Here is a 17,331-nt window from a genome sequence, read left to right as displayed (position 1 = left end):
AATATTCACGTGAGGTAACTTGAAGTCTAAATTATCCATATGTGGGAATGTGTGTGTGTGTGTGTTTGTGAAAGGGTTGTTTCTCCATATGTGCTCTGCGATTGGCTGGCGACCATTTCAAAGTCAGTTTGTCCTAAATGATGACAAGCGCTATAGAAAATGGATGGATGGAATTTATATTGTGTGTACGAAATTTATATTGTGTGTATTTGACCGTATTTGATCGTACTGTGCGTAGTAATCAACCCTAATTAATACAAAATAAATATTTTACACTGGCCCCCGGGTTTACAGTAGCAATTGTGCAAATTGCTACATGGCAACAGAGACTGCAGCCATGGCCCTGAAACACGAGACTCCCTCAGGAAGAAAGTGAGATTCTAATAAATCCTTCAGCCGGTGAAGATAAAAACTGGCCTCCATGAAACAAACTCAGCAAGACTCAACCTTAACAGAGATGTTAATGCTATGTACAACAAAAGCACATCATTGTGAATTAATTCATTAGAGTAGCGAGTTATTTAATTAAAATATCAAATATAATCTAACATAATGTGATTTACTTATTCTTTTTATGTTTTTAAAATTCATTTATTTAAGGTGACCTTGGGCAAGAGACTGGATGCACCCTGGACTGGTCACACATGTGTTCAATAAAGCTAAGAAACATGTTTTTGGAATGTGGGAGGAAGCGGGAGTACCCCGTCGAAAGCCCACACAAGCACGGGGAAATCATGCCTAATTTCAAACTCAAAACCGCAGAACTGTGAGGCAGTCGTGTTAACCACTAGTGCACTTTGCTGTTCTCAGTGCGATTGCGTTTTTTAAAAAAAAATAAAAAAATTTATGCTTTCGTTGCTCTGGATTTGTCCCCAAACTGTCAGAGTTGCAACGGGTTGCCTGGAAAAAAAGCTAAGAAGAGAAAAGAAGAATAAACCGTGAAGATTCCGCCTTCCAAGTTGTCTGGAAGCGTCATTGAGACGGCCAACTGAGCTCCAAATCATCCTTGTGTTGTTGGAGGTGTCATCTCAAAATGGAGCTTTTCTGGATGCCAACGTTTTAAGTGCAGAGATTAAAGGAGAACATCTCAACCTTAAGATGCTCCCTTCTTCTTCTTTTGCTCTGAATCCCCAAATTAGACAGCTATTGATTGTCATCTTTACGCATGTTCAGTGCTTAGCTCACATACTGTACGTGTCAGTTAATGAGCGTTGTTAGCTGAAAGGCAAGCGTGCGGTCCTGCAAAAACATCTTGTTCAAAGGATTCCGAGGTCATTCCAAATGTAGCTCACGTTCCGTTGTTTCGTCTTTGACCCATTTATTATTTTGACACAATTGGCCTTCAGATGTGTTATTAAGGTCTTAAGTCAACATAAATCAGCTGAAAGCAGTAAAATAAAAATGTAGTGACACTGTAGTGAGTTATGGCCACTAATTGGACTCTATTAGCGCTGTTATTGTCAGACTCGTGTAAATGAGCCATACGGGATCATTATCGTAATACATTGACTTCTATTTGGCTTGTGTGTCAGGACCCAAAGGTAAGGAAGGACGCATGTGTCCAAAATTAAGTTAGTGAATAGAAACACTGACAAAGTACTTCACTCAATAGTACACCCTCACAAATACAGTTATTCATACCCTTGCCAATTGTTGAGTTAAAGCTTTTATTTGTTGAATGGGTATCTTTTGGGTGGGAATACTGAAGAAAGTGACCAAAGATATTGTCTTGCAATTATTAATGAATTTTTAAAAATTAATGTCCCGGAAAAGAAAATACACCTGACAGTCTTTTGTCCCGTTCTTGTGGCATTTCCAGTCTTTTAATAACATTTGGGAACTGTGAATCATTTTGTGGCTAACTGTACCTGTCTAAATTTTGTCATCAAGAATAATGCATACTGTAAATTGTCAAAACCACTGATGGTGTTGTGGTTCATTTCCCTGATTTGCTGGCAGTGTGGGAATGAATGTGAGTTCGAAGTCTGCTGGGCTACGATCTGGCTCCCCGTGACCCTGAGCAGAATACGTGCGTATAGAAAATGGATGGATGGGCGTTTTAGAAAATAAAAATAAAAACATAAAAAAATTTACTGCTTCTTGTTTACGTTCGTAGGTTAGGAAATCCCATTTGCATCACTCGCTGACGGAACATATGAGATCATTATATACTGTACATTTAAGCTAAATTACAGTCTACAAAAATAGCATTAAGTTATACCTTACAAACTGGAAGCAAATGAAAGAGAAATGACGGTATTGTTTTTTTTTCTTTCATCAGTATGTCTGGATCCTGGTCTGGAAATCATATACCCTTTGCAAGGATCTCCACTTCACTCCACTCCAAGTGCTGCAGCCCAGCAGGCACGTGCCCCCGAATTGCGCCTCCCAATGGGAGCACCGCCGGAAAATGTCAGTCACGAGACTTTGGCATCTGCAACTTGAGGGACCCAAAACACTTGGCTTCTGTTTCCATACTTTCTCTGACATATAGTCATAACCTGGGAGCGTGGAGCCCCTGTGCAGACCTTGGGTGTGATCACGGCGAAAGGAAGTGGAAGCAGGAGCTGTTGACACCAGTGAGCAACTAAGTATGGGATCGGCTTCATTGGTCACATCAAATTTAAAGTCTCTGTCATCAAATGCCTTCATAGGAATGAACCTCACAGCTAAGCACAAATAACGTTACCACTGGAAGTGCTGATTGCGACACATGGAAAATTATTTACTGTACAAAGCCAAACGAATACACTACTCACAAAAAGTTAGGGATGTTAGAATTTCGGAATGAACTTCATTTGACCTTCTGTAAACTTTTAAATGCATATTGTCCAACTGTTCAATGTTAAATTTTGCACAACTTGCTTTTCTCAAACAAGGAAGGAGAGAGAGGGAGAGAAAGAGAGCTTTTAAAGGCACAGCACCCTAATGTACTACTGTGTGTGTGCGTGTGCACGTGGGTGTGCGCATGCATGCGTGCATGTGTGCAAAGGTAAAACGCTTCATAAAACCAGTTGATATCTTTACGTTCTCTTCTATTTTGCTTTTTTGACTATATTGTACAATATACTACTACTTTTTTAAAAACGTAAGAAAAATTTGGAGTGACTGGAATGGATTAATTTCATTTCCATTCATTTTAGTAGGGAAATCTATTATGAAATACAAGTGTTTTGAGATAAGCGCATGGTCATGGAACGAATTAAACCCCTATCTCAAGGCACCGTTGTGTATAGTATGTGATCTGCACAATGTGAGTGTGAATGGATATTTGTCTGTAATTGGCCTGTGATTGACTGGCGAGAGGTCCAGAGTGCATACCGCCTCTCACCCTTGACCCTAAACAGGATCAGAGACAGAACAAAATTGAACGAGCGAATGAATGCTCAGCACCTTCTTTTCTACTAAAGTAGCATAAAGTTGTCAGTTACACGAAGCAGACACAATAAAGGAGTCCCTCATATCGGCAGCTTATCTTCATGAGCGTTTTGAAGTGTTTGATAAATGAGGCTTCAACGTGTTGACTCAGCCCATTGTTGGCAGGGCTCTACTTTCTTGGAATAATTAAAAAAAAAACATCTTTCAAAGAAATGTTGCTTTGATTTTTAGTAGGAGTTAGAATGGACCTTTGCAGTTGCATTAACTATTCGTGCAAACAGTAGATACAATTGCGATTGCATTGGAGCAGAGGTGGCAGTGGCCCAAAAGATCGTGCAGGTGAAACCATTATGGAAAATGACATTTCTTTTGGGTAAGTACTTTATATTCATTTCAGTACGAAGTAGTAATTTCAATGCAAGGTAGTAATTAAATTGTTTGTCTGTAACTGCGTTGCTGTCATCTCTTCTCGTCCTTGCTCTGCTGTGAGGGGCAGCAGAGCCGTCTGCTTTTAATGGCTTTCCAATTGTCATTAATTGAGATCCATTCATTACACTGACAAATTAATGTCTCAAAATGCTGTTAACAAAATAACAGCTTTCTGACCATTTCTTAAAACCATGTGCCAAAGAAATTTTCCAGTTGAATATTAGATCCAGCTCCACGACCGTAACAAGTACAAACGCTATAAAACAGTATGTTTATTTGCGTTTATACTGAATACAGAAAAGTAATTGAGTATTGTTTCTATCAGTGACCGCGTTGCTGTTTTATCTCCCTGTCCTTGCATTGCTGTGTTATGCAGCATAGGTCTCTATCCCAAGTTACCAAGGAAACAGAATGACTGTGACGGTTACATATGCCATTTATTTGAATTGAATTGTTCTTCATGGATTCTGCCGAGCAGCAAGAGGTCCGAACAAGGACAATAAATCTGAATGAAATCATACATTCTCTTCAAGCTCATGTTCGTCCATCCATTTCCATCCATCATTTTCTATAATGCTTGTCCTCATTTGGGTCCCGGGTGAAATGGAGCCTATCCCAGTTCACTTTGAGTGAGTACACCCTGGATGTTGATTATTGTCTGTACAGTTATAAGTAAATTGTCACTGAGAGACACAATTTAAGTTTATAAAACGCAAAGCAAATTGAGGGTAGTGTGGTTTCATGGTATGTGGCCTACATAAGGGATTAACCACTTTTTCAGATGGAAAAAAAACATGCTGTACTGTTCATCAAATGGGCACAAAAAAGGATTACATCCACTGTCAGCCTCTGTTAGAATCAATAAACTGTAATTGAAATAAAAGCACGTGTGACTCACAGATCATAGATTTCATGTTGAAATTACACGAAACTACATATATAAAGTGATGCATGTGTGCACGTGTAATACAAATAGATAAATGTGTTTCTGAACATTTGCTGCTGGCTGAACATGAAAGAGCCTCAAGTAACTATTTTCCACAATGAGACCCTCACTGAATATATTTTAAAAAGTGACATTTACAGTCAATCTCTGTCAATCACCTCATCATACAGTCACTCCCTAGCTCCTTATTCTCCATCAGGGAAAGCTCTTGTTTCCAGAGATAGCCGGGCAGTCCCCAACTCACAACTGTGGAATCTCCACATGGTTCCCCGAGACATACCTTGTGCATATTTCAGGCTTTACTGTTAATGCTCAGACATGACAGCAAGAGTTATGACTGGAGCCGTGGAGGGAACCTTTATTTCGCGGGGCATGGAAAGACATGCGGCATGGGGAATGGGAGGCGAGGGTTCCCGGAACTGTTGAAGACTGATGACCTGACCACTTCTTTCCCACTTTTCTCAGAAATTTCCTTTTTTTTTTTTTTTTTTTTTGATCATCCCATAAAGTGGGGGGAAAATGTACCAAATTTATACAATTTTTATGACATATTTGAATGTATCCTCATGGAGGAATTTATTCAGTTCTTATTAATTGTTTATTGTAGACATGCATCACATCTGGCTAGCGCATGTTAAATTACAAAAGGCCATTATCTTACACACATCTTAATCAGCCACTAGGCACGCTGTGTTGAAATTTATGAATTCACAGACTTGCAGAGAACGTGAGAAAAACGGAGATCTGCATGCGCCCACTTGTTGATAACTGGAAGTGATGCCTACACTTTGCTGGACATGGAATACTTTGGTTTTCACAACTTGCGCACCGGCCAGAGAGCTGCCAGTTGTGAGGCACTGAGTCACCAATTGGCAACGCGCTGATTCATTGAGTCAAATAGAAAAGACACGTGCAGACTAATGCTTTACAAAAGAAATACGTCGCTATGGTGACAGGTGGCACCTGTTGCTCGTGCCTGGAAAAAAAACACAAAAAAAAAAACATAATTCTAACGTTACCAGGAAATATCAGTTAATACCATCAGCCGGCTGTGCATTTGGTACCTGGGCCTCCAGTGGGGACTTACTCAACTTAATCTGCCCATCAACCATCAATATTACACAGAAACGCAAAAAAAATTGAAATAAAAAATAATAATAATTAACAGCATACAACTGTGACATGTAGATCATCTGGACAAGTTCAGAATCACTATTTATCTAATAACATAATAAAACATAGCACTTTGAATATAATACATCATACTCATCAGAGATGCTGATTATAAGTATTAATGTGTGCAGATTGCTACAAACTTGCTCTGACCAGCCAATCAGAAGACGGTAAAAAGGCTTATATGTTTCTGGTCCAGCTATCTGGCCCTGTGAGACCAACTTAAAATCTGATTGGTTAAAGAAACAGTCCCAATGCTCATATAGTTTAGTTTACATTGGCCATCATGACTGACTCTGAAGGCGCTAGACAGATTAGACTGACATGGCAGCACATAAAAACTGAATTCTGATTGGACAAAATGTTCAATGAAGAGTTTAGGCTGTTGGGAATAAATGAATGCAAATTCAAGGAAGAAATATTTATATTTAGGTTTCCCTGACAGCCCACTACTGTTTAATGCTTTACACACGATTAAAATGATGTATAAATTGGACAAACTTTACACACTGTTGCTCCACATAAACCTTCACCTTGTAAATGTAAATGTAATACATGCACTTCTATATTTTAAACACTGTGTGCTGGGTTGCCAATGATGAACTGCAAGAAAAATAATCCTACATGGTCTATTTTAGTTTCCTCATGAGCAACCAAGATAACATTAAGGTGCAGTATGCACTTTCATGTCTCATGTCATGTGTGCATGACTTGTATGTGTTTGCCAGCTGATTCTGCCATGACAATGCTTTGCCAGCATAGTCCCCAACTATGAATACCGGTCCGTGGGACATTTGGCACCGGGCTGCACAGAGAGACTGAACGAAAAATCTTTTATTGATGATCAGAGTCAGAAAGAATTTTTATTTTGAACAGCTTGTGCGTCTGTACAAAACACACTTTTTGAACACATTGTAAACATGTGTGAACACAAAAAACAGAAATACTTTACAAATGAAAGTGTCTGTCTATAAGCATGTGCCTTAAAGAGGCGGGGCCTGGTGGGGTGGCGTGTGACGTCTGCAAGTCTGCACATGAGCGTCTGGACGTGCGCTTCTGCTGACTGCATTTCCGGTGCGAGTGTGCTTATTGTGTTTTATTGTTCTCCTGGCATTTAATAAACAGCTGAAAAGCATAGCAATGACTGTGACTCTCCTTTCCCACATGCGAGAGCATTACTCTAAGTATACAGTAAAGAAAGCCCCATAGAAACAACCTCGGGGCACGGATGATGAACTGCGATAAAACGGGGGAACATTCTTATCATACTTTACAGAAAAATGTAATAACCCATCTTGGTGCATACCTCGTACTTAACGATGCAAGGCATCATCTTTGCTCACGTGTTCTCTCGTACGAGCCCCTCCAGCGGCCACAAATCACACTTTTCAAATGAAAGAAGTAAGCACTTCCTTCAGGACCTACTAAAATACGTCAGAGCCGCTCAGCGAGGCCAGAGTCGGCTGGGGTTTAGGAGATAAAGACGAGGCGATGTTTGTGTTTAATTAATTCTTCGCCAGCATTCCCGGGCACCGAAACTAGCCTCAGTCTCACTTGAGTCAAAATATCGATGGAGTGGCCAAATTACTGAAAGTTAGATAAAAAGAAGCACAAGGATGATTTTTTTGACACGTCAGACAGCATAATCAATTGTCTTGTTTGTGGAAATCTAGTAAATACTATTATAAAGTTGAGGCCTTGGAATAAGCGCCTGTGAGCCTTTGACTGAATATCTCGCCGCTGACTGGAAGGGGCTGCAAGAGAAGCTGGATATAAAAGGAGCCTTGCTTTATGAAGCACAAAGAGGATCATAAAAAAGAAGCAGCTCCTGTTATTCATTAGCTTCTTCACCGAAACGGCACTAGACAACATTGAATAGTTTCCAGGAGAAGCGCCGTGGAATGGCTGGGCAAAAAACGCACTGGACACTAACTTACTCTGCACAGTACACGTCTTTTGAATTAACGGTAAAATACTACTTGTGACATTTACAGAGATCAACAATACAAAAACATGGAAAAAATGTTAAACTGCAAGAAGAAGTCTAAAAATTATGCAATGAAAGATTTTCTTTTTTTTCAAAGAACAGAGAACATCCAAATGTTACGAAAAATAAGTGGAAATATTTGTTTTATTTATCGGACTAATAATAGTCCCTCAAGGGGAAATTCAAGTATCACAATAAAGTCATATTTTTTTCCAGGAAAAAAAAGTTATAATGTTCCAAGAATAAAGTTGTAATATTCCGGGAAAAAAAGTCGATTGGAAAATATTGGTGAATGTCAAAATTCTTACATAAATACATTCTGAGACATGCAGTTGCCATCTCCCGATAGGGAACAGGGGAAATTTTTTTATTATTCTTCTAATATCACTGAATATTTGTTAAAAACACATCTAGTTATCTGACAGGTGAAGCAAAAGAAAAAAATGTAAAACAACAACACCGGCATCTTACAGTTATGTGAAAAAATCGCAATATTAATGTGGATTAAGTTATTGTAAGAAAAATAGTCAGAACGTGCAGGGAATAAAGTCACATTATTATGACAAAAAAAAGTCACAATATTGGGAGAATTAAGTCATAACTTTAATGAGTGAGTCCAAATTTCCATGGGAACCTAAATACAACATTCTGACACTAACATCATATATTAATCAGGTAATATCATCAACAGTCTTTAACACAGGTATATATATTCATAAAAGTAGACGTTTTTGCTCTTAACATTGCTTTCATCTCACTAATTATTGAAATTATCTCATAATAATTTCTCCTCGTATAATTTTTTTTTTTTTTCACTGTAGCTTCACTCCTCCTTGGTATAATGGTCAAAAGGTAATTTGGGCTCATGCAACAGAATTGTAAGAGAGCACAGAATTCATTCACAACTATTCGTCATGCACTGATTTATACTTCCCGCAAACTATACTTAAACATATACATTACAAGGCTATAGGGTATGGATCGTCAAACGGGAGAGAAACGTGATCACATGCAGCGTACACAAGGGTATTCCAGCACATGTTAAAGTGGAATCAGCTATAGTTTAAGGCAATTCTGTGCCATTCAGCTACTGGAAAATATTAAACTCCCACCTGGTTCTATTGAGCACAAACATGTGTAAGAATGTAAGGAATCCCAAAGATTGGGCCTAAAAGTAGTAAGTATAAACTCATTTAATGAGATCACAGTAAGAAGAATGGATGCCTGGAATTTGCAAACAATGTTTATCTGCAAGATGACAAGAATAGACGGTCACAGTTGGATGCATTTAAGGTCAGATGTGTGAAATAAATGCTTAAGTCGTGTCGCCTGTTTTCTTGAAAGTAGGTCAGTCATGTGCCACGGATCTTAAAGAAACCCCACTGACACTTATCTCCAAATGTGCGGCCATGCACTGACCGTGGCGAGGTGATGAAGTTCAGGCCTTACTCAGTGGGGATGTTCTGTCATCACATTAAAAATGGCCAAGAATGTTCTTACTATACACAAGCAGTGCAGTGGCCTTTTCTTGGAACATTCACAAATGGTGTGCATGAAGTGGATGGCGTCCAAAAATCTGACTGTGACCTGCAGTCTGATGATATGACGTCAACCTATCCAGAAACAACTGTGAATCAATTTCACTTGATTCCTGTCTTGTATGGCATTTTTCCAGTGCCCTCGTCATTACTGGTAGCTTGTAGGGGTTGAATAGTCGTTGTCACTAATATGAGGGCAATTCGAAGTCAATTAATCAATGCCGTCACTGATATCTTCTCAGCACAACACAGAGGTCCACCACTTTGTGGGGCCCTGGACCAGTTTCAAGTTAAAGACAAAAACAATAAAAACAAATGATATAAAATATGTACAACTCACCATTACACTGAATCTCTACCAACGACTTGTGGCAATGGTTTTGTTTGCAGCAGGGCTTAAACAGTGACCCTCCAGTTCCTTGGCCTAAGACCTTACGGATAAGCTACTGCCACCCCAAGTGTAATGTTTCAATAACTTCAATCTTATTTCAATCAAACTGTTATAATACTTTTGCTCACCTCAAATATGTATCTTGTTGTAAATACTGCTTTGATGTTCTGAGTTGTTTATCAGATCTAGATGCACTGTAAATACCTGGAAATAAAAGCTGAACTGTTGGTCTCTTGCTCTCATTTTCATCTTTTGCTGCCAAACCCAAGTGTTTTCAGTCTACAGCAACAATAAAGGAATTGGCCTTACTTTTCCAACAGCATTGGAGGGGATCCTTGTCGAGCCACACATACTGTATCTTTCACTGCTACCCAGGCTTAGCCTGACTTCAGGTACTACCCTCGCCGCCATTCATTGTCAGAAAATACACTTTTTAATCAGGTGTGTCGATGAGATATTCACTGGCTCATCTTTGTTTACAAAGTTTTGAAAGGTAACATCATCATCATCATCATTTTATTGAACATCCATCCGTCCATTTTCTATACATCATATCCTGTTCATGGTCACAGGTTGCTCAAACCGTCACTGAGTGGGAACTGAATCGAGCGGTGAGTAAACCACCACACTGTCAGACCGTCACTTGCCTCACTGTTTTCAGTCCCTGTCTGTCTGCTATTCTGTACCTTGCAGAATGATGTTCATATTAGGTGTGCATGACCCAAAGCCACCACACCCTGTACTGTATGTTCTTTCAGTCTCTATTACCACTGTATAAGGAAAACATTGATTGTAATTCAGGCTTTAAGGCACATACTGTATTATCACATAGCGTCCCATTAAATCAAACACTAACTACCCTACTGCAGCAGACAGCAACATAGCAACACTGCACATGAACTGTTACTTAAAAACTTGAAGACATTCACATGACAACATGTCCTGTGTGTTGCAAATAGTTGACACACCCCGGGCGATGGCAACCTATGCCTCTGCTTTTAATACACTTTTTTCATGAAAGAACATTAAGTATGCTTCGTCCTCATTAGGATCACGGGTGAGCTGGAACCTACCCCAGCTGATTTTGGGTGAGAGACGGGGTACAACCAGAACTGGTCGACGGGTCCAGGATGTGCATGACCCCTCTAGCCCAAAGTCAGCCTACCTGCGACCCTAATGAAGACTAGAGCTATAGAAAATAAATGGATGTTTTGTGGTTCTCCTCGGTGTGCAACTTCGTTCGCTTCAAGACAATTGGCATCTGTAGCTTTCTACTTGAGATGCAGCCTGCTGTCAATCAACTCTGATGTACAGTTAACCCATTCACGTCAATATAGAACAATATGAATAATTGCAATGGGTGCATTAGCAGTGTGCTTTTTCATAACAAACATCCACCCCCTAAACTGTAAACATGATGTTTTTGTAAAAAAAAAAAAAAAAAGACTGGTAAAAGCGAAGTACTGTTTCAACGACAGTACTTAAGTTAAAGTAAAAACATATTATAAATCCCAATTCCAATGTAGTTGGGAAATTGGGAAATAAAAACAGATTAAATGCTTTGCAAATCCTTTTCAACCTATATTTAATTGAATACACTACAGAGATTTAATGTTCAAATGGATGAACGTTATTGTTTTTTTGGGGTTTTTTTTTTTCAAATATTCTCTCCTTTTGAATTTGGGACAGGGTTAACAAAAGTCAGGGAAAGTGCTCAGAATGTGGAATTGAATTTGGGGTTTGTACTTTTACATTGTACTGAACCCTCAAACTGTGGGGCATAAATGTTAACCACTAACCGTGTTGCCTATGACAGTTATTTTTAATCTCATCCACATCAAGTCATTTGTGACAGTCCAGATTCTCCCAAATGCCAAATAAAGCAACCGTCTACTGTATGAGGACAAATATATTTCCAGGTTGACAGAATGAGGTGGCATTCATCATCGAGTTGGCAGGTTTTATGGATTGCATGGTGGCGCTATGCTGTAAAATAGCTGCTTGGTATCGTGGGACCTCTGCATGTTTTATGGTTAACTGACATTGTTAACGGTCTTAAAATATTAAGACTTTTGTTCTGTTGCTAAATACACATACACAAAAGACAGAGAGCTCATAAAAAAATAACGTATTTAACAGCAATTTTCACCTTTTCTAGTTGACATGCTAGGCCAAACGTTGCTAATTGACATAGTCAATGTTTAGCTAATTTTAGCATAAAAAACAAGGTTTTTGGGAGGGAAGACAATCATACAGTAACAAGAATAAATAAACAGGATGTTTAAAATAGTTGTCTGGGGCTTAATGCCCCTGGCAGGGTCACCCATGACAAACAGGTCTTAAGTAAGACTCAAAGAACGCCTATGACAATAAAAGCTATTGAAGCACATTTTCCCTTACCCGGATGTGGCTTAGCCTCCCTGGCAAGGTGTATTTAGGGGTTCTGGAGAGGAGGGTCCGTCAGGAAGTCGAATCTCAGATTCAGGAGGAGCAATTTTTCGTTTTCGTCCTGGCCGTGAAACAGTGGGCCAGCTCTACACCCTCGGCAGGGTTCTAGAGGGTGCCTGGGAGTTCGGCCAGCCAGTCTAGATGTGTTTTGTGGATTTGGAGAAGGCGTTTGACCGTGTCCCTCGGGGAGTCCTCTGGAGGGTGCTCCGGGACTAAGGAGTACTGGACCCACTGATGCGGGCTGTTCGGTAACCTGTACGAGCAGTGTCAGAGTTTCACAGGAAGTTTTATCATTCAGATCCTCTTTTGACCATAAGGAAGTCTAAAAGTATGTTCACTGATTTATTTTTCTTTATTTTGATGACATTTGAATGATGATCGGGGAGGTTAAAATCTCACAGTCCTATTACCTAAATTATGTTATTTGGTTGTTTTGGTGTTGTTGTTGTTGTTTTTTAAATGTTGTTAAATCACTGTAATGTGTTTAGTGTTAGCATAAATGCAAAATGGCTATATTTCTTGTATTTGCTCATTTGAGGCTAGAAACTCACTACTGTTACGTCATTTCTGCTGCTAAAATGAGGACTTTCAGACAGTACAAGTTGTCTCTGATGGGCCAATACGCGTTTTGATTAGTTCAGTATATGTATTATTAGATTTAGTGTTAAAAGTGACAGAAATGTAATTTGATTTTAGAGAGTTAAAACAAGCAAATGGCACCGATTCGGTGGAATGGTCCATTTATAGGCAAATATAACGGAGCACGCAAATAGAAAACCACAGACATAAAGTCTTTGAGGTTTGAATTTGTTTTATCTTGCATAAACCTTAACATTCCACTTCTCTGTGGACAATTGAATGGCACGTGGTCTGTCGGCTCATTAGTCAACAGCGTCCATTTTGCTGGAGTAAGTCGTTGCACTGCAGCGGGTGGATTACCATTATCATCACGCACCACAGCACAACTACAGAAAGGGGCGCCGTTGATGACTTTTTTGTGCGAGAAGACCGGCACCCATCAAACATAATCATAACATGGCATCAATTGTTGTATTCACTGCCACCAATTTATCATTTTCTTCCACGTATTTTTCGTCACTTACATACTTCAGGCTACAACTAAAGACATGTGCCTGACTCATGGTGACGAAGGAAAGCGAGCATGTTTTATACTTTTCTCTTTACCAAAAACAGAGATGATCTTCTTTCACAGATAAGGTCATTTCCCCTCCCATTTGACAGAGGCACTGGTGAATGCCTCGCATCAGTGATTTATAGCAGCCACTGTTCAGGCATGTGCCAGATACAAAAAAAAAACAAAAAACTTTCCCAACACAATCCCTCTGGATCTCTTGGGAAAAATACTTTTTGACTCACAAACTTCCTGGTAAGAGGCCACTTGAGATCGCTTGTGAACACGTTCTCCACCAAATATTTGGTATTGACATGGTTGGACACTCGTTACTCGTCCGCTTAGATAAACATCATGAAGATGATGATGACACTGACCCATATTTATCATTGTCATTTATCAGTAGGATGCAGATTCAGATGAAGCTGTGGATAAGGTATATGGGTCAAAATACAAGAGAGGACATCAATCAGGCTTTATTTGTAAGCACTTTTCATACAAAAAATGCAAGTCAAAGCAGCTTACATGATTTAAAAATATAAAAATAAATCAAGCTCGCACCCGCTTGTCCACAAGGATGGACATGCACACGCACACACATACAGGTTAAAAATAGTCCCACTCTGACCTAGTAAACTAAGGTTTATATAGAAATGAGCTTAATCATGTCATTTCTGCTGAGTCATGTGGCTCACATTTTTTTCTCTTCCTCTGGATGGCTAAAATGGTCTTATTAACAGTGTTGTGTGATGAGAGACACAAATTCAGAACATAATTACCGTTATCTAGAATAGTCAGTGATAAAACAATGTTTTAACGATCACAAGGAAGAGATATCAACATAGTCATACTAAAAAAGCTGATTTAAGCATTATTTTTGTTATATTTCATATGTAAGTTGGTCCCAGTGAGTCCCAAAGTTCACGATACCCTTCCTTTTTTCATGGCTCGCCAAATGACATTGGAACAGTTACCTAGCAAGAGGTTTTTCGCTCCCCGATTACAGTTCAGCACCAGTTTGAGAAGCGGGAAAAACCATGTAGCGGAAGTCCTGCTACTACCACCACCGATGAAAACACAAAACTACTCGAGCAGGCGCAAAGCCAGGGAAAAGCTATCCGGAGAGCTGCAGTAAAACTCAGCAGCTCAATTCAGAAGATGCTTCTCAAGAGTGATTCTTCTCACTTTAGATTGTACAAAGGCTTCAAAGCAGAAGATTATGATGCTCAACAACCTGATGTCGATACCACACGTTGGAACAGCATGATGGCAATAAAGCGTCTCAAAGTAGAGCTTAACTGCAGTTGGGCGACAAAAAAAACATTGCCAGGCGCTTGCAGGACTTAATTTTAGACAATTAAACAATATTACTGTATATGGAGCTCAACAGACCAGGATGGCCGAGTGGTTAAGGCGTTGGACTTAAGATCCAATGGATGTACAATCCTCGAGGGTTCGAACCCCACTCCTGGTAAAGACTCATTTGTCAATTGAACCAAACCTGCATGGAGTTATTGTTTTTTACATACAATTTTCTGCGTAAGCATTTTTCAATGTTTTTCTCAGTCAATAAGTCTAATGGAAAAGGTCAGGTATTTACAAGAGCACTACAATTTGCTGCATATGTACAAACAGTAGTGTTCTTTCTGCCTTGGTGGAGGTTGTTGCTCTAATCTGATTGATTAGTTTTCAGTGATTCATCAACAAGTGATTATCTGGTTGGCACCCACACATTTTTAATGTTTTTGAGTGAGTCACAGTGCTGTGTGTTTGACAAGTAGCCACAGAGGCCTCTTACGCACACTTTCCACAACCTCTGTTGAGACACGGCTGCGTGTTTTACCTGAAGCGCCGGTGATACGGTGATATGTACTTGAGGCCTCCCACGGCCCGTTATAAAGCAGATACCATGGGTGTGGCGGGCCTCCTCCCCCCCCCAAAAAATTAAAGTTCAAACAGTTTACTGCTGCAGGCAACATCATAATAGACGCTTAAAACTGTTTCTAAGGTATGATATTATAATTATTAGTACACTGGCAGCATCATAATGAAAATAAACCAAATTCTCAGGTGTCTATCCAGACAAAATTACTCAGTGTATTAATTTGATCTTTCTTCTCATCCCTATAGTTACATGCACAACATGCACCCCAACAATATAACCACATTAAAAACAATTTTAAAACGAATCAGAACAAGGACATAATTTTAATTAGCTGCTGCATTAGATCTCATTATATTCTGAAGTTGTGCCTAATGAGCTACAATTTAAAAAAGACTAAGATTAACGCATTTGCTTGGAGACTGTGATTTAAATGAGCCAAATGCTCTCATCCGCTGATATGAATCAGCATGGAGATTTACAGATAGAGGGTTTGCGTGTGGTGCACGTTCAGTGTCAACGTTTATCTTGGGGCCGTTTCCGCCGAGGTTGTTGGCTCGGCATGGTGGGAATTCATCAGTCCTTTGGCGCTCCAGTCTTGTCAGTTGTTCCTCCCACGCAGTGAGGTCACACCCGTGCAGTCGTCCCACCTGGCTGATATCAGCAATCATCTTTCCCACCGGGCTAAAAACTCCCACCTCCACAATGTTTTCCATTTGAATCATACTTTTTGGACCAGTTAACGCCTTAATGCCTCCTTTTCTCCTTTATAACATGTATGCGCATTTCTTTTGTCACATATGTAGCCTACTGTACTGTATACTTGACCTACTTTTGGACATATGTGTGACTTAGATCTTGACCAACAGTTTTCCACGCCATGTCTGCACTATGCTGCAACCTAAAACACACACACACACACACACAGTGATGTACCTGAACGAGTTCAATGAACAAAAGCTCATGAAATAGTTCTTCATGAACTAGTTCATATTTTGTGCGAACGTGAACCGAACTTCGCTTCGTTTCTGATGAACGTAATTGAAAACGCGGTTATTCTGGCATCAGAGAACGGTTTTTGAATGAAAGTTCATTTTCATTCAAACGTGCCAGGTTTTGTTCGGGACTTTCAGGACAAACCCATCTGAACACACTATATACGAGGCTTTGTTTGTCAGCGGATAAACGCTGTATTTGGGGAGTGATTCAGTGCAGCCACGGCCGCCATTTAACGGCAGGCACGTCGCAGCCGTGTGAGAACGCGAGGTACATTGAAGGACACTGCGTAAACGAGAGTGAATGTGTTCTTCGGTGGTTCTTTTCTAATACCCTGTACAGTACATAATTGATTACTAAAACAATTTATATTTGTATCAGAATGCTAAAATGAATGCTTTAAAACGGTACAATAACACTGTCATGATATGTATATATATATATTTTGTAATATAAGAATAGATCAAATATTTTGAACTATGAACTAAACTAGTTCATTGTTAGAACAGTGAACTGAACTTTGAACTGTTCGTGTAGAAAATGACATTTTCCCAACACTGCACACACACACATGCACATGCACCCAGACAAGGCCTAAAGTTTGCTTGTTGGTTTCGTAATTCAATGTGAAATTTGTAAGTTGCATTGCCTTTTTTTGTTTTTGTTTTTAAGGACCCTTGCTCATATAATGTCTTAAAGAGCAAGCGAATAAATGTGGACTCAACTGATGTATACAAGAGATTTTACATTTTGATTCACTTCACACATTGAGATTGTGGTTCTCATAGTGGTTATTTCTATATTCTAAATTTTAGTATATGACCGACAGACCGACCGACAGATAATAATAATAGTAATAACAATAATAATACAATATATAAAGATTTGTGCACCGGCAAGCAATGTCGCTATCAGAGAAAAGAAGTTCAAAGTGTGCATAAAAAAATTGGGGGGTCAGACGCAATATTTTAATATTAATTTTAAAATGTACTCAGAAAGATTGAAAAAATGCACCCCTAAACTACATTTGC

At 39.4% G+C, this 17,331-nt stretch overlaps 1 non-coding gene across 1 annotated transcript; it reads left to right on the top strand.

Annotated features, from left to right (window-relative positions):
• Positions 1-14,812: 14,812 nt before the first annotated feature.
• On the top strand, positions 14,813-14,896 carry trnal-uaa (transfer RNA leucine (anticodon UAA)). Its single transcript has one exon. It is a non-coding gene; the product is annotated as a tRNA-Leu (tRNA).
• The last annotated feature ends 2,435 nt before the right edge of the window (positions 14,897-17,331 follow it).

Source organism: Phyllopteryx taeniolatus, chromosome 13, assembly GCF_024500385.1.
Source record: "Phyllopteryx taeniolatus isolate TA_2022b chromosome 13, UOR_Ptae_1.2, whole genome shotgun sequence".
Lineage (NCBI taxonomy): Eukaryota > Metazoa > Chordata > Actinopteri > Syngnathiformes > Syngnathidae > Phyllopteryx > Phyllopteryx taeniolatus.
This window is presented reverse-complemented; position numbering and strand designations above follow the sequence as displayed.